Consider the following 24,117-nt stretch of genomic DNA (forward strand, 5'->3'; position numbering starts at 1 on the left):
ACATAACCAACTTATTCGACGTACTTTCAATACAAGAATTTGATTTTCAGATATTCAACATTTAGAATAAAGGAATGTTATTTCCACCCTAATCGTCACAAACGGATTTAACAACACTTCTATAGAAACACTGGGACTTTGTGAAAACATCATGCATTTTAGCAGAGAAGTCGAGGAATAGGTGCCGATTCGAAGTTCGTTGGTAATACTTGAGCTGATCGAGATACAGATGACATTAGTAAAGTGGTCGTCACTTTATACTTGGATGAACAGGACGGAAAAAATTAGGAAATACTACCAGAACCATACCAACAATTTGTATCAGTGAACAAATATGAATACAGAGTTATTGAATCTCTGTGTAATCAGTGGCGGATTTAAAAATTTTGCGCCCCTAGGCACACCGTCTTATAAGCCCCCACTAAAAAAAAATACGTTTTAAATAATGAACGTTACACGATCACTTCGTAATTGACGTTTTGAGTGGGAGCGCTACGAGCTGTTTCCGTACTCTGCTATTCGTTGTTCTGAAGGACGCATCAGCTGTGTGCTGAATCAAAATGTAATGAGGTTCATGAACCGTACTTAGTGTACGGCAGCGGATAAAACAAACTTAAAACCGCATTGTGTTAACACATTCTTCTGTCGAAAGAGAACAGAAACGATCACAAGGAAAATAACCTTTCTTTTATGGCCTAAAAATTCATTAGAGCATGTAGGAGACAACGGATTTTCGTTGTGCATTCACTTTTAATGTGTTAATTTAGACGAAACCGTTAAAAATGAAAATGGAAAAGTCGTATTACGATCTAAAAATTGATGCGAACGTGTCATACATTAGAAATTAATACGCACTTTCACAGAGGTGCGTTTAAAATCAAAATTAAACTGTCGTTTCACTATCCAGTAACTTGAATGTGTAGCAAATAAAAAGAAAACACGTTCGCTCTTGACACGTGGATTTATAGGAATTCGTAAGGCATGAAAATGAAACAGATTTCGGTGCACGAACTAATAACTAAATACAGACGAACAAACACAGAACTGGATTTGCTATTACATAATTTTACAGACTAGTGTGGAAAAATCAGATTTGTTTTATAATCAAATAGATAACGTGTAAAGCACTAGGGTCTGTGTAGTTAGATGCTGCATAATAAGTGTACACAATACATTTAATCCATGCAAGGGCTGAACAGTTTTGCACTGCAGCTACTGGTCTCACCACAGTTCATCCTAACGGTTTTAGCAAAGCTTTACTGAACTACGTTATGTATTAACACTTTGATTGGATCTCCGATAACGTATATTTCCGCGATAACTATACATTTCAGCAGACGCCAATAACGCATCAGTTGTAATGTAATACAGAATCATATGACTTGACTGTACAGCGCCGATAGGCCGGGGTCGTTCGAGTATTGTTTAGCATTGCCGGGCGCCTTCGGTCACATCTGCACGAGGTTTAGTTCCGCGTTCTGCCATCGGCAATTTAAAATAAACAGGTAATGCGTAGTTTCTAAATCCTATGAATGTGCTCTAAGTTATAATTAAAAACACGTTATAATTTTAAATTTTTAAAACTAATATGATTAAATAAACTAACTCACCAGTCAGCAACGTTTACGTCTGGCTTCGACGGCAGAGAACTCGTTGATCATATCTTCATAGTTATCACTAAGGAGGTCGGCTTCAATGTGAAGAATGGACAAGGTGTTTAGCCTCTCTTGAAGACAACGTAAAACGTAGGTACTATTTCAGTCTTTTAAGAGCCGAAAACAAGCGTTCTGATGAACAATTGTAAGTGCTGTACATAGAAATATTCTAAGAGCAAAGTCAATATTCGGAAACACGTATTCTAACCTCTCTTTTCGTAAAAATGTACTCATTTCGACTGGTATATCACTAATCTCATACGATTTCAAGAGTTCCGCGAAATGTACACATTCAGTAGGGAAGCAAGGCCCTAAATCTGTGTCTTATGACAATTGGAATTTTGCTATACGTTCAGCAATATCGTCAGGTCAGCTGTTCTTAGAGTTACTGGAAATACTGAAGGAGTCCTACAGGGTTTTATAGCTTTCCTCCTTCCTCACTAATTCAGCGTACAAGTTGTCGAGTACTGGGAGAAAAGTTTCGACTCTAAATGTTTCCCTTCCAGTCAGAAAAACTTCTTCGTCATCATGAAGTTTCCGTTTTCGTGATCTTTTACAGGGGCTTTCATAGTGTATATCAGTCATAATCTCCAGGGATTTATTTTCATAATACTCGAGTATTCCACAAATAGATGCAATAAATCCTACAAGTGATTCATATAATTCATGCTCTATTTTAGTATCAATATTTACTCTTTGCAATTTCAGATTTACGCTATTAAATCTCTGTAGTATGTCCTTGCAAACTCTCATCATGAAAACCGTTTCTGGTCAGCTGAGTTGATTCAATAAAGCTGAAGCCTCATTTCGCAAAAGTGGTTTTTCAAACATATTATTGGCAATATGTGTGACGTCATAGATAACGCTCTCCCAGTTTTCATGTAGACTTACACACGCTTCTTCTCTTGCTGACCAACGTGTTTTTGATAAACGTCTTACCGTTTTGCTTCCTGGTTTCGTGAAAGAAAGAAGTTTATCCCAGCGCTGTGAAGAAGCAGAGGAAAAATTATAAAGCTTTTACATTGCAATGAAAAATGAACATGTTTCCCAACAACAGCTTGCAGCACTAGTGCCGACTAAATTCAAAGAATGTGCTGCACAAGGCACAAATGCGCTTTCGCGTTCGGCTTTCGTTCCTTAATGTGTGCCTGCAAACCTGTGTAGGTTCTTGACATATTGCTAACGTTGTCATGTTACTGGCCTCTACAGTCTGTAATATCAATGGAATTTGTATACAGACTTTAAGAGTTTTCGAACTTGTGTCCTGGGTTTGGTAAAAACAGAAGGAAACGTTCAACAGGTTCGACATTCTCTTGCACGTATCCTAATATGAAAGATAATTGATCAATATGTGATATGTCCACAGTAGAATCTAATATTATAGAGAAATATTTGGTTTATTTTATTTCACTTATGATAATTATTTTTATTTGTTATAAAGGTGCTCTGTTATATCATCACAGATAGTTGAAGAAAGATAACTTCTATGTCCCTGTCCTGGATTTTAATATCGTTTATTGTGCTCCGCGGAAAAAGGATCAGACTCCGCTATTAAGTTCAAGAGACATAATAAATAGACCATTATGTAATGAATGGAATCTTTCAGTGTTTCCATGTAGGGGAAGTCCACGACGTGTTAGCTTCTTCACTACTGCAAACACCCTTTTCAACACACTGCGACACTATATTTTTTCTGTCTCATCCCATGACTTGAAATGGTTATCTGTTGATATAAGTGACTTTTTTCTTGTTAAGAGTGATAAGTCAGAAATTATGTGTTCACGTGAGTTCTCATGATGAGATAAAATATTATAATTTTTCCAATCTGCAATACCATTAGTAGCAATCGTGACCTTACCTCCGAACAATTTACATGGAGCACAAAAAACAGCACCGGGCGATACAAAAGTACACTAGAAAATCACGCAAAGTCGATTCACCATTTAAAAATTTACAGTAAAATACATTTTCGTTCCTATATAAGGTTTTATCGCCTATCGATCTTCCTGTATTATAAAAATCACCCTTACAATGTTTGTTAATGCTCCGTTGTAAGAAGATGTCGATTATTGAGTCACTGACACACTATTCTGCAGGATCATCACCAACGAGCATTGGCGCCGACTTAGAGGGAGCAAGGTACTTTGTGCCCCCCCAATAGTTAAAAGTAGGGGCCTCCCCCCCCCCCCCCCAATATTCAAACATGCATTTCTCACCGCTCTCTCCCCCTTCCTCATCCTTTACTGGGAAATTTGTTAAAACCTGCACATACATTTTTGCATAATAGTGCGTAATGATTATGTAGGAAAAAAATACCGATTTTACGAGCTACTGCATATTCCTTTCTGCTACTCCTCCAACCTCTGCATATGAGGAACTGTCGTGACAGGGTTTGTCCCCTGCATCTGTACTACTCACACACTTCTACTGTACGGAGGTTGAAACGTGTATGTACTCGGTAGCAGCGATGGTGAGGCATGATAAAATCTTTGACCAGAGTTCCTAGTCTGCGCTTGACCGCGAGAGAGCAGTTCTGTTGCAGTCGAGTTACGAGACAGTTCAGTTGCGAGTTAGCAGTTCGAGAGTAGTAGCACATGCGAGATGACGTAGTCTGTGGTAGTAGCGCGCGAGAGATAGTTTAGTTGTGTGCGAGGAGTCGGCGGGCGTCGACATCGCACTCTGGTCATGATTCAGGACGAGGTATATTATTTTTTATAAGGTAATGAAGCAGCATTGCGCTCAGCTAATAATGTAAATTAACTGTAACTAATTTGTGCAAGAATCGCCCCAATAATAATTTCGTTTTCAAAGTAATTTTTAACAAAGAATCGTTTAATGAAAGAAATATTCCCTTGCTATTCCTTAAAGAAAAGTTTCCCTTAAATTCAAAATTTTTGCAATGAATTTCCTCTAAGCTATGGCGAAAAATAAGAGCAGATGCAGTTTTACTAAGGTAAGAATTACAGCTTAATTAATGAACAGGGCCTAAAGATCGACATTTCGGTCTATTTGTGTTTTCATTGTCACTGAGATTTCATTATCACTGAATTGACTTTCATTTTTGTGAGGATCTTATACTTGGGTCAGATTGCTATTTTTCATTTAATTGTCATTGTCATTAAATTTATTTGCTGGGAGGTTACATTAGGTTCTATTCCGATTAACATTCAAGTATTAACATTAAAATTTTTTTGTGGGGAGGTTACAAGGTATGCGGGGAACGAAAGTTCACCATGAGCTCGCAGCGCTTTGGCTGCTAGGACGAGCTCCACTTCCTCGCACAGCAGCCTGCTGGCAGCTTGTAAAAGAAACTAATGAGCAATAGTGACACCGAATTTGATGGCGATCGCTAGAAGGACTAGGTAACGTTAAAGACTCTTTCATTTTTGTAAATTCTATTGACACTCGCTAGGTAGAACACCACACAAATCAGCACCGGCGCCAGGGATTTTGCCGCCCCGCGCGAACATGTCAAACAACCCCCCCCCTCCCCCCACCCCCCTTTTTCGACATAGTCAACTTTTCCCACAGTATATTTCATACATGACGCCTTAATTTCACATATCACACTCATTCGTCTCTTTTTTGTGAAGATGTCTTTAAGATCAAAGTAGCAGTCAGTGATACGTTTACAGTGCAATACATTTTAAGCCATTTTTGTTGGAGGAAACGTTTCTTTCGTAAATCGGAGCACACTGTTTCTGTACCATAGATAATTTTCAATAACACCCTTGATTTTATGAATAATTTGTATTTCCAATTTATTCTCACATTCCTTCATTTACGCAAGATGGATTTGCCGTCCCCAAAAATCTACCACCCCGGGCGATAGCACGGTTCGCCCCCAACAACCCCCACCCCCCCCTCAGCGACCCTCCCTAGAGCCGGCCCTGACAATAATCAACATTATTGTTACATGGCTACTTCTTGTTAGGCGCACAGTACTATTACACAGGCCGCAGCGATCATAAATATTCCGGAGCTGGGCATCGCCAGTGGCCAGTTAGTCTTGCTGTCACTCGGTTCAGTTGTTAATCTTTCGTCCCTTACTCTCCAGTTTAAAATGGACAAGTTTATAATGAGGAAGAAATGTGACAATGTGGCAAGTGTTAGCGATGGCGAAGCTAGACCCTGTGTTAGTGGTGCTGTGTGTGACAACAAAAACTCAGATAGTGACGGAACTGTGGCGGTGACAAAAAACACTGTTCCAAAAAAAAAAAAAAACGCTGTTATCAGCCCTCTTTGAAACAGCAATCTGCATGGATCGATTACAATAAGGTAAAAGACGTTATTTTTTGCAAATTTTGCAGAAAAATGTTTGAAGAAACTCGTTTTCAGTTTTCTCACCAAATGGAAAAAACTTTCATGGAAACTGGTTTTTCGAACTGGAAGAAAGGGGTAGAGAAGTTGAAAGTGCATGAAGCATCGGGCTGCCACAGAGAAACTGTACTGGAATTCAAATCCTTAAAATCGAATGTCAATATATTTAGCCAGATTTCCAAAGAAAAACTGACACAAATGAAGGAAAACCGAGCTTGTTTACTAAAAACCATGCCTGCCCTCCGTTATTTAGCAGTGCAGGGGCTTGCAATACGTGGGCATACTGATGAAACAAGTTTCTCTGACAATTTATTACGCATTCGATGTGAAGATAACCAACTACTTTCAATATGGCTACAGCGCGAAACTTACAAATGGACATCCCATGATGTGCAAAACGAAATTTTGGCCATTTTAAGTCATACACTTCTTTGAAAATTATTGGAAGATATCAAGAGTGAAGAGTATTTGGCAATAATAGCAGACGGAACAACAAACATAGCCACCAAAGAGCAATTTAGTATCTGTATAAGATTTGTTGATGCTTCGCTAGAGATAGAAGAATATCTTTTAGGGCTATACTCAATACAAAGTACCGCAGCTAAGGCTCTATTTGACATTATTATCGACATTTTAATACGATTTGATTTGCCTACATCTAATTCTAGGGGCCAATGCTTTGACGGTTCAGCTAACATGGCCGGATTATATAATGTTGTCCAGGCAAAGTTTATGGAAATGGAGAAGAGAGCTATGTTTGTGCACTACCTTGCACACTGTTTAAATCTAACACTACAAGACATTGTGAAAGCAGTTCCAGAATGTCTAAATGCATTGAATGTTCTGAACGACTTACTACATTTTTTAGAGATTCACCTAAAAGATTAGATCTTTTTGCTCACCTGAAGACAGATGCCTCTACAAATTTGAAACCACTCTGTCCTACAAGGTGGGCTGTAAGATACTTGGTAATGTCTTCAGTTTTGTCCAACTATACGTAACTTCAGGAATTTTTTCTAAATGTTTCAAGAAATGACAATTAAGACACTGGGGCCAAAGCAAACCGCTTTTTGATTAATATGCAGACATATGATTTCTTTTTCACTTTTAGTAAAACTGTTTGGTCACATTGATACCATAAACATAGCACTACAGAGGGAATCCCTACACTTAGAGGAGGCCAATAAGATGTTTTCCACTTTGTAACTTATATTAAATTGATGAGAAACAATTCTGAATCATTCTAGGGTGAAGTAACGTCAAAATGTCAAGATATGGATATTGATTCCCCAAAATTACCCCGTAGAAGAAAATTCCCTAAGAAATACGATGACTCCATCAATTCATCTGTAGAAACATTCACTCAAGTATGTGACAAATACAGAAGATTGTATTATGAGACAATGGATACATCCATCAGCTTCATGGAATCACAGTTCAAAACTCAATCATTCATGTTTGTAAATCAAATTGAACAATTTCTTCTTGGTGATAAACATTCATTCAATATTTTATCTTTCTACGAATCAGATATAGACAAGGAACGCTTGCTTCTCCACCGAAGCATGTTTCATGAGATTATCCAAAGTAGTGATTCTGCGAATATTAGTTCGTTGGATGACATAGTGAAATACCTAAAACAGGAAAACCACCAGTTTGACCTACTGCCTGAACTAATGAAATTCATATGTGTAGTGCTAACGATTCCGGTAACTTCCCGCATCGCTGAGCAATCGTTTTCTTGTCTGCGGAGGGTGAAAACGTATCTTCGTTTTATAATGAGGCAGGATCGTATTAATGCCATCGCCCTTCTTAACGCCCATAGAGATGAATCGATGAAACTCGACCTTGATGCCATATGTGACGAGTTCATGTGCAGGAATGATCTGAGGAGTAAATTTGCCATCAGAAATTAAGGTATGTTTCTTCAACTTTATTTATGTATTTGTTTTGTACCACTACTGACCTATACTCCGACTGAAATGACATTGTGATTGACGTTTCAGCGAGTCGAGGGGTAGGGGCTAGTCGCCAGCCAATCGTAGTTTGGATGATTTTCACCTGTTTGCATTTTTCATTATCCTCACAATTTTTTCTTGTTTCTAGAAAGTTATGCTGTAAAGGGAATTCCTCAAGAATATGCTGTCATAACTCAAAAGGGAAAGTATGCGTACATAATACACCTCTCTTCTTCAGCACTTGTGTTGTTCCATATAATTCTCATTGCATAGGTCATTATAGATAGCTTATAATTTAAGAATGTGATGTTGGAGCATCATTTCCGATTGTGTAAGTAAACATAGCAATTTTGTTTCAGTGACACTTCTTTTTTTGGTTTTCCAAAGAAGTATTTGCTTTTAATGGATTTTTAATTTTGCTGTGTGTGGAATCGTATAGTGGCAGCTTTTTCTTTTTTTTAAGGGTTAATCAGTAACTTATTCCTCACAAACCACTCTGAAATCTTTTCATTTGTGACTGCAGCATACAGCCTAAGAGCCTTTCTATTTCCACCTTCAATCAATACTCTGGTGTCATCTGCAAATAGGACTGGTTTGGAGTGTCAAACATGTAGATGGAAACGCAAAGTTATCTGTCAAATGTAGTACCTAATAAAATTATTCTTGCCTCCCCCCCCCCCCAAAATATTTTCAAGTCAGCTCCACTGTTAACGAGGTTATTTCTTTATGTAATGTCTGGCTCGACAGTTTTTCGTGAAACTCTAAATCAGGAACAACTTCCTTTTCTTCATTTTTAACTTTTGTTTCGTCTATATTTATTTCTTTTACAACACCTGTAGTGCCAGAAATATCACCTGTACAACTTTAACTCGAGGTGTAACCAGCAACATTTTTTGAAATTTATCTACTGCGCCAAGCGGTTTTATAACATTGCCTTCTCGTTCTCGCCTTTTTATCGATAATTTCCGAAATGCCGCCCCACTTAATTTTGCACGTTTTCTTTTTTCACTATTACTCATGTTAAGGCTCCTACAAAATTGTCAATCAAAAGTCAGAAGAAAAGCAAACATTTGTAAAAGGAAAGAAAGAAAGAAGGACTGTATCCAGTTCCAGTCTTACCACACCGCACATGAGCACAAAGCTTTTCACGTTACACACGATACACGTGCACAAAGATTTTTCCTTTAAACACGGAGCGATGAACGGAGCAACTCAGATTACTCGACGTAACATTGCTGTGAAAGAACGACAATGCAGAATAATTTAATTTCATTGTCGCCTGTTTCTCTGTTTTCAGTGAACAGTAGAAGCACACCTGCCGGCTGGAATTCGTCTCGTAAAGAAAACGGGACAGTCCCTTTTTTTGCTTCTGTTTCCGCAATGCCGGAATTTTATCTGGGACGCCAATATGTTCTGAATATTCTTGACACTGTGCTTCTAATTTAAAAATCAAACAATTTTAGCAGTTTCTGGCAGTGAAGGGTGCTGGATCGACTCTTATCCCACTTATTCTTATAACATTTTAGCGGTTTCTGTGGGCAGAGAAGACAGATTACAAAGTTTATGAAGTCTTGTTGCCAGTTGATACGGTGTGTCGTCATTTATGAGAACACTGCTATTATGTCTAGAATCAAATGCATCTTTTGTTCCACCATAAAATAAAAATAATCTTTCCTCGAAGAAAAAAAGCTTAGTTAAGAAGTTTATATAAAATTTGCAATGCCCTGTACTATTCGATTGTACGGAGTGGGAACTCCGATATCGTGCAGGATGTAGCACAATAAATGAGACAAACGAAAGTTGGTTTCTCCTTCTTTTTTCGCCAAAGAAAGTAACTAAGTAAATAAATACACAAACAAATGTATTTCACACATGATTAGATAATATGCTTATGTTATTTTCTAAACATGTGTTTAAAAATGTAAAATATTCCCAGTATCAACATGTTTTGTTAAATGGATGTCAGTAAATCAGGCTCAGATACTGAAGACCACAAAACTTTCACATTAATTACGGTAATGGAGGATTCACTTGATATTTCCCCGTCATATCTACAAGAAATTTAAGTAGAGTCGGGTTTTACATACTGAGGTCCACACATTTACAGTATTTAAGAAACTGCTGATTAGTTGATCACAGCTTTCCAGGGGTCCCGGCATTTTCAGGGGGAAGATATGTTAGTATTAAGTAGAAGCCAACAGCATTCTCGGAATATTAACGTTTCAAACATTGTATTGTAGATTGCCGTCCTGACTGCTTACTTCAAAATATTTTGAAGAATCATGAAGATGATACCAGACAAAAACCCAATGTTAAATTTCCATTCAGTTACAAAGCAAACTACGTATATTTCCAAGCTTGTATTGTCAAATTTCGTTCTTAAGGCTTATTTAAACTAGCAAGTTGGTTAACAATATTAAAAATTTTTGCCGTTTGTAAGCGCAGTTATTTTAAAACATAAAAGGTTAAAATTAGTACAGAGCAAAATATACTGCCACGTTAAGATGCCGCCCTAGGCCTGTGCGTAATGGCCACATGTGTAAATCCGTCACTGTATGTAATGTTGGAATGGCTTCATTGCTTAATTGGATGCCTCCATATCAGTCACCCTCATTTCGGTGAAAAAAATGATCCCTTTATAAAGTTCACCAACACGTAATATTCGATAACTTGTCACAGTGCGACAAAGCCCTTTTTCAAAATTGCGTCTTATGCCACTGCACCAAAATCTCAACGGTTCAGCAAACAGGTACTGTATTACACCATAAAATATTGACAAATTATCAGCCATGGACCTTTTGGAGCTCTTTGAAGGTCGAAGGAAACTTTTCTCTGAGGTCATCAGTCCCCTAGATCTTAGAACTACTTAAACCTAACTAACCTAAGGACATCACACATATCCATGCCCGAGGCAGGATTCGAACCTGCGACCGTAGTCAGATAAATGGCATTGAGTCTGATGTCGTTTCACATTATGTCTGTCTTTTTCTTTTGAGTTACAGCCTGTAGCAGCGAAATCATAAAGAAATCTAAGGACAGCTACTTCACTAGCATGGCACTTAAAAAGGTAATTTTGTATGGTAATGGTCCGGAGTTTCGATAAAAGATCTGGAATTGTAATCTTGAAGGCCAAATATTAGCCATACGCATATGCCTAATACTCGGCCACCTTCTGATCCAGCGCAGAAAACTGTGAGAGAGCTTTGAAAGTCTTTTAGTGTTTTCTGTCAGACGACACGTAAGACTGGGTGACTGTAGTATCAGATATCGAGAATATGATTTAGAGCATTGTACAGCATTGCCCATGAAAGAAGTGCGTCACTTCCTCGTATGTTATTATTTGGGACGGAACCGGAGAACATGTTTGAGTAACTGATAAGGTTTCCTTATTTTCGAAAAATGGCACAAGATGGAAGACAAGAAACGGCCCTACAACTGATGGAAGCAGAGGCACAGGCGCTGGCGCTTGAGCTAGAGTCGGCTGGTGGTCGTCTAGTCTGGTTAACCATGGCATTTACAGAACTGGATATTATGTCCTCATCCGTTCACACACAAAACGAGCAGGTTACAAGATTCTACCACTACCATACACGGCCATTCCGAATCATTCATATAACACATGCAAATTCCGTCGAATTAGAGAAATTAAATGGTGGGAAGTACTGTGGGATACACAATATCTGCCGATAAGATCCAAGCTACTCGAATATTTTGTGCCACTGAACTTCTTCAGAGAGTCCTAATCACTTTCTTAGTGATTCCGTTGTGGTAAGATCACTTGGTTAATTGCATGAGCATCAAGAGCGAATTTAATCGTTCTGTCTTCGTAACTGCAGCTACATGATTGCAGAACCCACGGTCAGATCTTTCTATTGTACCATTATGTATCATTCTGTTAATATCTTGCCCAGCAGTAGCCATCCTAAAATGTGGTGTTATTTCCAATGTTATTTCACATTAGTTTTGCATTTGATCCCTTTCATTAACTCTGGTGTGTTGGAAGCAATAACAGCCTACATTTTTAATGCTTCAAACAGTTCTGCTTTATGAGACTGTGACCAATACGTCAACTGAGAGACCTTATCTTAAATATGTTGAACAGCATCTACAGTTCTTTTTTCCTTAAGCACAGATTCTGCATCCAGGAAATAAACAATAGCGTCTCCCTCCTCGTCAGTCTTCTTACAAATACTCGTAAAGCTTCATTTACTAAATCAGTACTGCTATCAAGCCTTTGATGATAATCACAGGTGGGCAGCCCTGACCCAGACGGCAGACACTGGAGTATTCGTCTCGTAATGATAAGTGATCAGTTTTGAAACAGCTATTAATTATATTAAGATTACATGGTAAATAAGTTAATTAGTGCCTACTATAACTTATGTAGTGAATATCTCGCTTTTCCAAACGTATTTTTTCGAGAAAACCAAATAGTTCATTAGCGGCGGTTTTAGCGGTTTCCGAACGTAGATTTTAACAAACTTGACACGTTTAAAGCAGAATTCAAATTGTTTCTATTGTGTTTATGTGAGGTAGAGCCTCATCTGCTCGGGGGACTAAAGGTTTAAAGTTTTATCTATTATTTCTTTTCAAAACGCAAAAAGTCCGTACCGAGCTCACGAGAATTTGGGTCTGATTTTCTGAGTGTACAAGTTAAGCATTTAAACTAAGTATAAGCGCATTACGTTTCTATATTAGTAGTACACAAATACATTAGTGTCTTACATAGGGTTAGTGTCTTCTAGGAGCTGTAGATAACAGAACATTGTCATTATTGTTTTAGCTAGATTTCGTAAATAAAATTGTAAACGACCATGAGTGTGAAGTGTTTGAGCTGCCAGAGAAAATATAGCTGAGGGTTCTAAGCAGCTGTTGTGGCAGTTTCACCGAAGAAAATGTAGTGGCATGGGAATTGGTGAATCCACGATATTTCAAAATGTGTTCCAGGGACAGGAACATAGCTGAACACGAAGGGAAGATTAGAGCCCTTAAGGCTGAACGGGATAATGCTAAGGAGGAACTGATGATTTGAAGGGAGGAGAAAGATGAAGGCAGGTGGGAAGTTGTAGCAAGGAACAGGGCTCACAGAAAGAGAAGAGTTCCTGATAGTTTCATCATTGGGACAAATGTAGATTTACCTTGCTACGTTAGTTAAGTAAGGGAGAGGCTTAAGCGGCAATAGATGCAATGGATACACAACAGACCTTCAGTAGGAAACGAACTGTTTAATAAATAAAAAATTTCTGTCTTAGGAACTAGACATGGAAAAAGTATAGGCCAGACTTTGCACGAAAAATGCACAAACTTCTTCAAGTCCAGTGCATGTTTTTTCCAAGTGGTAGAGTATGTAGTTGTGCATACCTTTACAAAGCAGGATCATGGTGTGATAGTGGTTGGAGCAGGAAACGGTATGGATGGGCAACGAGGCTACGATACTGAGAGTGACATGTTAAAACCACCTTCTGTAACGCACCATACAAATATTAGGTTGGTGCCAGCCTTCATGCAGTATTATTGGTCCCAGTTGAACAGCTGTGCAATGGGGATCAATGTTGATTTGGTGGCTACTGCATGGTATACGGGTTTAGTTCCTGTTGATGCCTTTGTTAGATGGAATTTCACTAGGCATGACCTGCATCTCAAGATGAAAGGGAAGCGTAAATTGGCTGGGTTACTAGCAAAATCCTTAAAGGGGAGTGGTAGTGAAACTCATGGGAGTACCTCATTTTGAGTCTAAGATCAGGGTTCAGTGGTAAAACATTGAAAGGAATCAAACATAATGAGAAACTCAGACAGGCAGGTACTAATGATGTTAAAATATCAGAAGATTCTTATGAAAGTACTCTGAAAAATAAAGTAATGATCTTCTTATTTGTTTTGAAGATTTAGAAAGAGAGAATACAACACATGTATTATGCCTGTAAATGCAAGTGAACAGTAGGTTTCAGCACATGTAAGTAGAGACAGCATAGAAAAAGTAGGAGTTGCCATATAAGTTAAAATTTATCAAGGTGTGAAAAATTTAGAAACTGAAAAATGTTATGTAGAGCAACATATAGAAGCTTGTGGCTGTGGGCTTAAACTAAATATTGGTAATCTTAGAATTGTAACTGTGTGTATGCACCTATGAGAAGTTTTTAAGTATTTCTGAGAAACTGAGTCTCCTTGTTGTGATATGTGTCAGGCAGAAGAAAGAAAATTATTAATTGTGAAGATTCCGATGTAGATCTTTTGAGACTCATATAGGTAGAATGATCTTGAAGTATTACTCACACCTTCCAATTTTACATCCATTATTGATTTTCCTACTCAAGTCATACAGGAAAGCAGCACAGTGATAGGTAATACCTTCATACACAAATAAACTAAATCAAGTAAACATTTAACATTTTAAAAATTGTCTTTCTGATCATGATACACAACTAGTTGCAGTATATGACATAGATCCATACAGTAATGTAAAACACTCCTCCAAAATCGTGCATTCAGTTAACAATTTAACGACTGCAAATTTTAGAAGAAGCTTGCGACAGTTAGACTAGGATGAGATGTACTGGGAAACTGGTGTTTATTTAAAATGTAACTTATTTCGTGATATGTTCATAAATATTTGTGAAAACAGTTTCCCTAAGAAAACAGTGAAATATAGTTGTGAGAAACCACGTATAGAACTATGGCTTACTAAAGGGATACCATAAGAAAACAGTGAAATATAGTTGTATATAACCACATAAAATACCACGGCTTATTAAAGGGACAAAAATTTCTTGTAAGTAGAAAGGCCCAATGCATCTAATAGCAAGAAATAGTAATGGCACAGAAACAGTAAAATAGTTATTAAAAATAGTTATTAAAAAGTCCATAATTACGTGCATTATGTCTGAGATTAGCAACTCTGGTAACAAAATTAAAACAATTTGAAATATTGCTGAAACTTAAACCACTTGACTGAATTAAAACTTTATTAACAAACTGCCTGCGGTTGAAAATATTTTAAGAAGCATTTTTTAAATGTTGTGGGGAAGGGAGGACCCAGATGTTCATAAGAAAAGGCAAAGTAATATAAGGAAGAGGTTCATCATCATCATCAGCCAATTCAGTCATTAAATGATGTGGCCTCTTCGAGTCGTTATACCTATGTAATTTGATAAAATTGAAATTCAACCCACAGCTTCTTCTGATGTTAGAAAAATAATAAATTCTCTCAAAAAGAGAAAAGCTCACATGGAACTAATGGCATCTCCAGCAACTTACTAAAGGCTTTTTCCCAATATGTAACTACGATTCTCAGCCACATACATAATAGCTCACTGAACCAGGTCATTTTCCCTGTTGCGCTGAAATATGCTGTTGTAAAACCACCACATGAAAGGGTGATAGGTCTGATGCCAACAACTACTGTCCAGTCTCACTTCTGACAACTTTTCCAAAATTATTCAAAAAGTGATGTGTCCAAGAGTAAGCGTACTAACAAAATGCCAGTTTGGTTTTCATAAAGACTTTTCAACTGAAAATGCTAAATAGGCTTTCACTGATCAAGTACTAAACGCTCTAAACAAGGAAACATCACAAACTGTGATTTTCTGTGACCTCTAAAAGGCTTTTGATTGTATAAATAATGGAATTCTTCAAGTTAAGGTTAAGCATTGTGGTATGAGTGGGAAAACGTACAAATCGTTTATTTCATATTGAACTAGAAGAGTACAGAAGTACTATTCCAGTGTATTAAATGTTTCAGCAAAGTCTGTAACTGTGTCATTCATGATTTAGACAATGAAAATTGCACCAGTTACTTGTGTTTTGATGCTTAGCACAACGCATTTCGAGAATTTATTCTCATTTTCAAGAGCATCTATGCGTTAGTTTACATGATTATGTTTGGTAATGCTTGTCTGTCTGATTTTCTGCCTCTCTTGCATCTTTTTGCAGTTAGAGTCCAATCAGAAAATCGGATAAAATATTTTTGAATACTAAAGCTAGAAATGGTGTTTATATTTGTGTGCTCACCAGTATTGTGCCTCTTTCATTATGCAGTTTATCACATATATACAAATCATCACTTATACTGTGACTACATGTTAGAAAGATATTAAGACACTACAGTTTATGAGATAGTACAGAGTCGCAGTTGATACAGTGTGTTTGTATGGATTATGTATTAATATAGGTTGCCAATTATAAATAGTATCTTATGACAACTGATTACTAACTTATCGATTACAACTTTTTTAATGGTAAGGAAATGAACACGCTTATCAAAATTGTTATGGTTATTATATGCAGGAGAAACAGATAAAGAAATTAATTATTCCATTAAGTTTCGGGTGTGCAGCCGCAAGAAATCTCCTTCTTCTTCTAATATTTCGGCTGTATACCGTCCAGCCATCTTCAGAGTGAGTCGCTCTGAAGATGGCTGTACGGTATACAGCCAAAATATTACAAGGAGATTTTTTGCGGCTGCACACCCGAAACTTAATGGAACAGTCTTTGTGCCGCCAAAACCTGGAGATTCACAAAGAAATTAACTCATTTATTGTCTATTTCGTCAATGAGAATATTTTTATCCTTGCTTTTTGTGGTCTACAAAAGTTGCGAGCTCCTCCTTTAAATCCATTATATGAGATTTTTGGAAGTGCTTAAGATTTTCTTCTGTGTTTTCGAATGGGTGTCAAGCGTCCTTTATGTGCATTGCTTTTGCTGATTTTGTAAATTGGTTATGTACATAATAGCTGATGTGTTCAGTGTATGTATTTGAAAATTCCTGCCAGTTTGTCCTATACAGTGGCGTGAGCAAGGTCGACATGTTATTTTGCATATTCCTGAGTCTGAGAATTTATTATCCTTTTATTGATCAAGGTATGCATTAGTTACTGTTGGAGTAGGTTTTTGTGGAGAAAGCTACTTTCACTTGGTTACCTACATAATTTTGCTATTTTTTGAGAAATGTTACCTACGTAAGTTATGTTAGTCAGTCATTTAACTGTATTATTGGTTCCTTCTAAAGAACAAGAAATTTTCAGTGACAAAATAGACAGTGAATTAGTTAATTCCATCAAATGTTTCTCCTGCATGTGGTAACTGTATTAATTTTCATAAGTACGTTCATTTCCTGATTATTAAAAAGTTATAATCGATAATTTACTAATCATTAGTGATAGAAATACAACTGACAACCTAAAAGCACTATGTACGAACTCTTTGTAAACCATAATGTCTTAATATCTTTGTACCATGTTTTGTAAACAGACTGTGTAAGTGACAATTTACATATACGTGATATTCTGTGTAATGGTGGAGGTACAAAACCTGTAAGCAGTCAAACGAAACTACCATTCCTAACATTAGTATCTAAAAACTCTAAGAGATTCGTTTTGCCTAATTTTTCGATTGGCGTCTAACTGGAAAGAGACCCTAGGCAGGCAGAAAATCACACATGCGAGCATCACTAAGCATTTTCATGTAAATAAACGAACAAATGCACTTATAATGAGAATAAATTGTCGAAAAATGTTGTGCTGAGGATCAAAACATAAGTAACTAGTGCAGTTATTATTTAAAACAATAGTGCAGTAAGTGGAAATAAACAGAAATCAGTAGATTCCTCTAACTGGCGATGTATCAAGAATGGAGTCCCACAAGGTTCAGTCTTGGGTCCCCTGTTTTTTTAACACATTTTAAATACTGGTCACTCTATTCATGAAGATGCAAAGTTGGTTTATTTTGATGATGAAGCAAGTAAATTAATCACCACAACCAACAAGAATTAGATTAAGAAATTGTATATAATGTCGTTCTAAAAATTTTTAAGTTATCCTCTGTCAATAGACGCACTACATTTTGATAAAGCACATTGTATACAGTTACGCCCATTAAATGGCACAACAAAATTAATAAGTATAGAGTCTGAATGGAAATCTGCAGTTAAGGCAGAATATTCCAAATTTCTGGGTGTACTGATGGGAAATTGAATTGGAAGAAATGCATTGTTAATCTGTTGAAAAGTTTGAATTCAACAACTGATGCAAGTAGCACAAATTTTGGTGATAAATGTGCACGTAAATTAACTAACTATGGCTTTTTTAATTCTCTGCTTTTGCATATAATAATATTTTGGGGTAATTCATTATTAAGGGAAAAGTATTCATTTCACAAAAGTGTGTAATGAAAATAAAAACAGGAGCCCAGCCAACATCATCTAGCAGACATGAATTTGATGTATTCGAGGAACTAGCGGTATTCACACTAGTTTCGATATATATATATATATATATATATATATATATATATATATATATATATATATATATATATATATATATATATTCAGTAATAACCCACTCCAATTCAAAAGCGATAGCAATGTGTATAGATTGAACACTAGGAGAAAGGCTGATCTTTACTAGTTTGGGTTAAATCTAACTTTGGCGCAGAAAGTGATGAATAATGATGCCAGAAAAATCTCTCCGATATTACCAGGTAGCATCAAAAGTTTGACTGACACTCAACAACACTTAAAAACCGATTGAAAAAAATTCTGAATGACAAGTACTTCAAATATAAGAAATACGTTAATAGTGATCACAGCTAATTACTTTTATAGCCCAACATTGCCGGAGTGAATCGTAGTATCACCATGAATACCGTGTAGTAGCGAAACAGAGTGATGATTTTCGAAAAAATATGCGCCATCAGTGAAGTTACAGCTCTTCAGTATATTCTGAAAGCTAAAATACAGGAGGTTGGACAGCAGACCGCAGTCCTCGCACAGTTAAATGTGAACGGAGTCTTTTATCTTCTCTGCACACTACAGACGAGAGATATGAACTCCCAGCCAGAATGGCGAAATTCATAAACGTCTAATGTTAGAGTATAACAAGAGAAACGCTCTCAGGACCAATGTACGCTGCGTAATAGACGAGAACTGCCAGCCATAAAGGTGAAGTTCTGAACTGTCTAAGTTCAGAATAAGTACAGGGACCTAAATGCTCGCTGGAACTCAAGTTCGTCTGAGAGCAAAAGACAGCAATTTCACCCGTTGTCAACAAGAGCTGACATGGAAGACATCCGTTCCTCGTTGATGTCCAGATGTCCGACCCTGCCTCAAAACTGCTGGCTCTCCAGAAAACCTGAGATTTCGTCCGCTGTAAGTGTGGGCGGCGAATCATAATCGTAGTATTCCCTGTACATCCTCCCTCTGGGCTCATTATTCCGATTGCCAACCAACCACCGACTTTAGTTTGGTGTTTCAATCTATTCCTAATTTCCAGAATGAGTCGTGCTTCGGTAGCTCAGATGGTAGAGCACTTGCCCGCGAAAGGCAAAGGTCCCGAGTTCGAGTCTCGGTCGGGCACACAGTTTTAATCTGCCAGGAAGTTTCATATTCCTAATTTGTCCACGAAAGAAAATTGCACTAGTTGGAGACCACTCAGTCAAAAAATTGACACGTAGCAGCCTGGTGTACATGACCACCGAGCTGACGGCTGCCGACGGCGCCGTGTCGCTTAGGACATTCCAAACTTGCTCTGTAGTGTTAAACTAGAATTCTAGACGCAACTGAATGGCATTGACAGAGGTCAGATGCACATACGAGGGCAGTTCAATAAGTAATGAAACACATTTTTTTTCTGAAACAGGGGTTGTTTTATTCAGCATTGAAATACACCAGGTTATTCCCCAATCTTTTAGCTACACAACACTATTTTTCAACGTAATCTCCATTCAATGCTACGGCCTAATGCCACCTGGAAATGAGGGCCTGTATGCCTGCACGGTACCATTCCACTGGTCGATGTCGGAGCCAACGTCGTACTGCAACAATAACTTCTTCATCATCCGCGTAGTGCCTCCCACGGATTGCGTCCTTCATTGGGCCAAACATATGGAAATCCGACGGTGCGAGATCGGGGCTGTAGGGTGCATGAGGAAGAACAGCCCACTGAAGTTTTGTGAGCTCCTCTCGGGTGCGAAGACTTGTGTGAGGTCTTGCGTTGTCATGAAGAAGGAGAAGTTCGTTCAGATTTTTGTGCCTACGAACACGCTGAAGTCGTTTCTTCAATTTCTGAAGAGTAGCACAATACACTTCAGAGTTGATCGTTTGACCATGGGGAAGGACATCGAACAGAATAACCCCTTCAGCGTCCCAGAAGACTGTAACCATGACTTTACTGGCTGAGGGTATGGCTTTAAACTTTTTCTTGGTAGGGGAGTGGGTGTGGCGCCACTCCATTGATTGCCGTTTTGTTTCAGGTTCGAAGTGATGAACCCATGTTTCATCGCCTGTAACAATCTTTGACAAGAAATTGTTACCCTCAGCCACATGACGAGCAAGCAATTCCGCACAGATGGTTCTCCTTTGCTCTTTATGGTGTTCGGTTAGACAACGAGGGACCCAGCGGGAACAAACCTTTGAATATCCCAACTGGTGAACAATTGTGACAGCACTACCAACAGAGATGTCGAGTTGAGCACTGAGTTGTTTGATGGTGATCCGTCGATCATCTCGAACGAGTGTGTTCGCACGCTCCGCCATTGCAGGAGTCACAGCTGTGCACGGCCGGCCCGCACGCGGGAGATCACACAGTCTTGCTTGACCTTGCGGCGATGATGACACACGCTTTGCCCAAAGACTCACCGTGGTTTTGTCCACTGCCAGATCACCGTAGACATTCTGCAAGCGCCTATGAATATCTGAGATGCCCTGGTTTTCCGCCAAAAGAAACTCGATCACTGCCCGTTGTTTGCAATGCACATCCGTTACAGACGCCATTTTAACAGCTCCGTACAGCGCTGCCACCTGTCGGAAGTCAATGAAACTATACGAGACGAAACGGGAATGTTTGAAAATATTCCACAAGAAATTTTCGGTTTTTTTCAACCAAAATTGGCCGAGGAAAAAATGTGTTGCATTACTTATTGAACTGCCCTCATAGTATCTGCTCTAATGCGACCGTGCGGTTCTAGGCGCTTCAGCCTGGCACCGCGTGACCGCTACGGTCGCAGGTTCGAATCCTGCCTCGGGCATGCATGTGTGTGATGTCCTTAGGTTAGTTTGGTTTAATTAGTTCTAAGTTCTAGGGGACTGATGACCGTAGATGTTAAGTCCCATAGTGCTCAGAGCCATTTGAACCATTTTTTTTTACTCTATTGGGATACAGTCTGAGACCCTGGGCCACCCAGCATGTCCCTGTGTCAACTCCGTCATTAATCTGGACTGGGCAGCTGTTTTTGAAAGATGTTCCGCCGTTTACCCACACTACTTGTCGCTTGGGGGCTGGCGAGGGTTGCCCAGATACACACTGTGAGACCTACGTACCGTTTCTGTCTCATATTACACTGAGCTCACAGTTTTTGATATTGAATCCAATTATCTGTCAGGCAGTGAACATTAAGAATGAGTGAAGAAGTGTACCTCATGATGTCAATCACATTCAAATGTGGCATAAGCGATACAGAGCCCATCAAATATTTCCTAAAATCTATTAATCACGTGGCAAGGGGTGCATTAGCAGCTTGGTTGTGGTTCAGTTTCACTGCGTATCTATGTAGAAATGGGATTATCTTGCTTCAGTTTATTTGTACAGCGATTGAGTCCTTAACGGCAGTTCTCACACCATCTTCAGCCATTTCAGCAACCCCTGTGTCAGCCTGCCGATGTAGCGTGTCGCTCGCTGATGCGTAAGACTTCAGTCGCCTCGCTGTTGATCCTCTCTCATTAGCCTGTTGTCGGCGAGCGCCCCAGGTAACTGGGACGAGATGTCCGCCGAGTCAGCCTCGTTTACTCTCTCCGCTCCAGGAATCCACTCCACAGCGCCGCTGCCCGGCTGGTACTCTCACATCCACTGCCCGTTCTGCCCATGTGTGTGCATGCCACAGCTGCTTCAAGTGTGTGTCCAGTCAGAGACTGGTCTACAGCGACTTTGACCCACTGACACACATAATTTCAGACTCAGACACACTTGCAGAAAATATTAGAAATATACATATGAACAACCATATAAGTTACACCCCTACAGAAAGTTATTTCTTCTTGCTGCATTACAAATTTTGATAGACAAAAAACAGTGAAGTCGTTTATCGTTATTTTACTATCCACAAATTGCTCCCTAAATACACAATCAAGCAAGACTCTTATTTGTATTTACCTTTAATTTTAAAACAATGAATTTATAACTTCCCTTATTATGATAAATATTACTAAGTACAAAACGATTCTATATCACATAAATTGAAAAACCTATTGAATAGTTACCATGCATCTGTCTAATATAGAAAGGGAAGAAAACACATTGATTGGGCATTCAGACAAAAGTTAAAATAATCTATCATCTCACATCCAAATCAACGTTAGAAGATTTTCTATGGTTGTATGTGTTAGTGACTGTACTGGCCAGTATTTTATACGTCACTGTTACTGTGTTATGTCAGATACCACCCTTTTCCGACGTAATAATTCCGCTGTATGGAGCCACAAGATCGCCTAATCTAGTGGCACATCAGTTGGCTATGGATGTCGTCATGATTGTATCCGTGAACAATACAGAATGCCCACCTGCGCAAAGCAAACACAAATGTATGATCGTGAGTGTCACCTCCTATTATTTCATCTCCTTTGGACTGATACTGGTTGGCAATTAATAAGTATAGCACAGAAAATTTTAGTACAAATTATAGAGTAACAAAGCTTTTATTGGTTTATACGGTATATTCAATAATACCCATCTTCCAGATGTCCTTTCTCTGGTGCTGCTTCTGTCACACATTTCTGTTCTCGTATGTCTCTACTGTGACACTACATGTTTACTGTCTTACTGGTACCTACACAATACAACGATTTTAGTACAGAAGGTAACACAACAACTGTTCATTAGCTCGACTGCCATGTTCTCTAAATATTAGAACAACTTCATGCATTTAGGTTTCAACATTTCCCAAATTGTCCTTCATTACTTCACGCCTGAGATCCCCACGGCTCTCTCCCCCGTAGCGTTTTAGCATCCACAAAATTGTACATGACGTCGTCCGCCAAGCAAGAACTTCAGTATTATAGTGGAGCATTCCTACGGCATCACACAGTGCTTTCCTTCTAGAAAATATCTCCTGCATCTCTGAATGGAGGCGAGATCAATTCGCAGCAGTATGCGCATATAACGGTGCACTCTCCTTTAGCCACGTGGAGCAGGTCACAGTACAACGTCTCTCACCATCTTCGACGCAGACAAATACAATAGCGGTCGACATACTTGCATATCGCCACAAACTGCAAACGGGAAGTCACGCTCTGGTGAGACCATCTAGATACATATAAAATTCATACAAACTCAGCTCTTTTAAGGAACAATTACGAAATTTGTCTTTCCAAATGCAAGAACAATTTCTACAGTGATACAAGATCAATTCGCAGCAGTATGCGCATATAGCGGTGCACTCTCCTTTAGCCACGTGGAGCAGGTCACAGTACAACGTCTCTCACCATCTTCGACGCAGACAAATACAATAGCGGTCGACATACTTGCATATCGCCACAAACTGCAAACGGCAAGTCACGCTCTGGTGAGACCATCTAGATACATATAAAATTCATACAAACTCAGCTCTTTCAAGGAGCAATTACGAAATTTGTCTTTCCAAATGCAAGAACAATTTCTACAGTGATACAATTTCACTGGGGCATTCACATCTTTTACGTCAACATTTTATTTCATTTATGGTTACATTCAGTATTGCGTAGGCACCAAATTTAATCAGCACAAACATACTCTCTGTAAATTATTGTGGCAGCAAACGTTCCACGTTACACGCTTGGCCTTTTTAGACAGAGTTGCAAAAATTTTGAAGCTCCAGACAGACTTTTAAATTGTTCGAGAAATGCGCTGTGTATCTGGTTATAGAAAACAAAAATACTGCTATGTAATTATATATCTGCTCGCAACGTCATGCCTTATGTCATCTTGCTGTTCGTTGATTTCCAGCACCGTTATGTAAACGCAGCAAATTTGACCTAAATTCAATAATCAACTTGGTTACTAAATACAAAAAACTATTTAAAGTTTCTTTTCAACCCACATGTTCCTCATACCTCTCGGCTTGTTCTACGAAGAGCTTGATGTGGCTCACGTGGTATACCCCAAGCGATTTTTGTGTTATGAAGGATTCCATCTACATAGCACTAGCGTGCCCAACTCTTT

This window comes from Schistocerca nitens, chromosome 6 (genome assembly GCF_023898315.1).
Source record: "Schistocerca nitens isolate TAMUIC-IGC-003100 chromosome 6, iqSchNite1.1, whole genome shotgun sequence".
Classification (NCBI taxonomy): Eukaryota; Metazoa; Arthropoda; class Insecta; order Orthoptera; family Acrididae; genus Schistocerca; species Schistocerca nitens.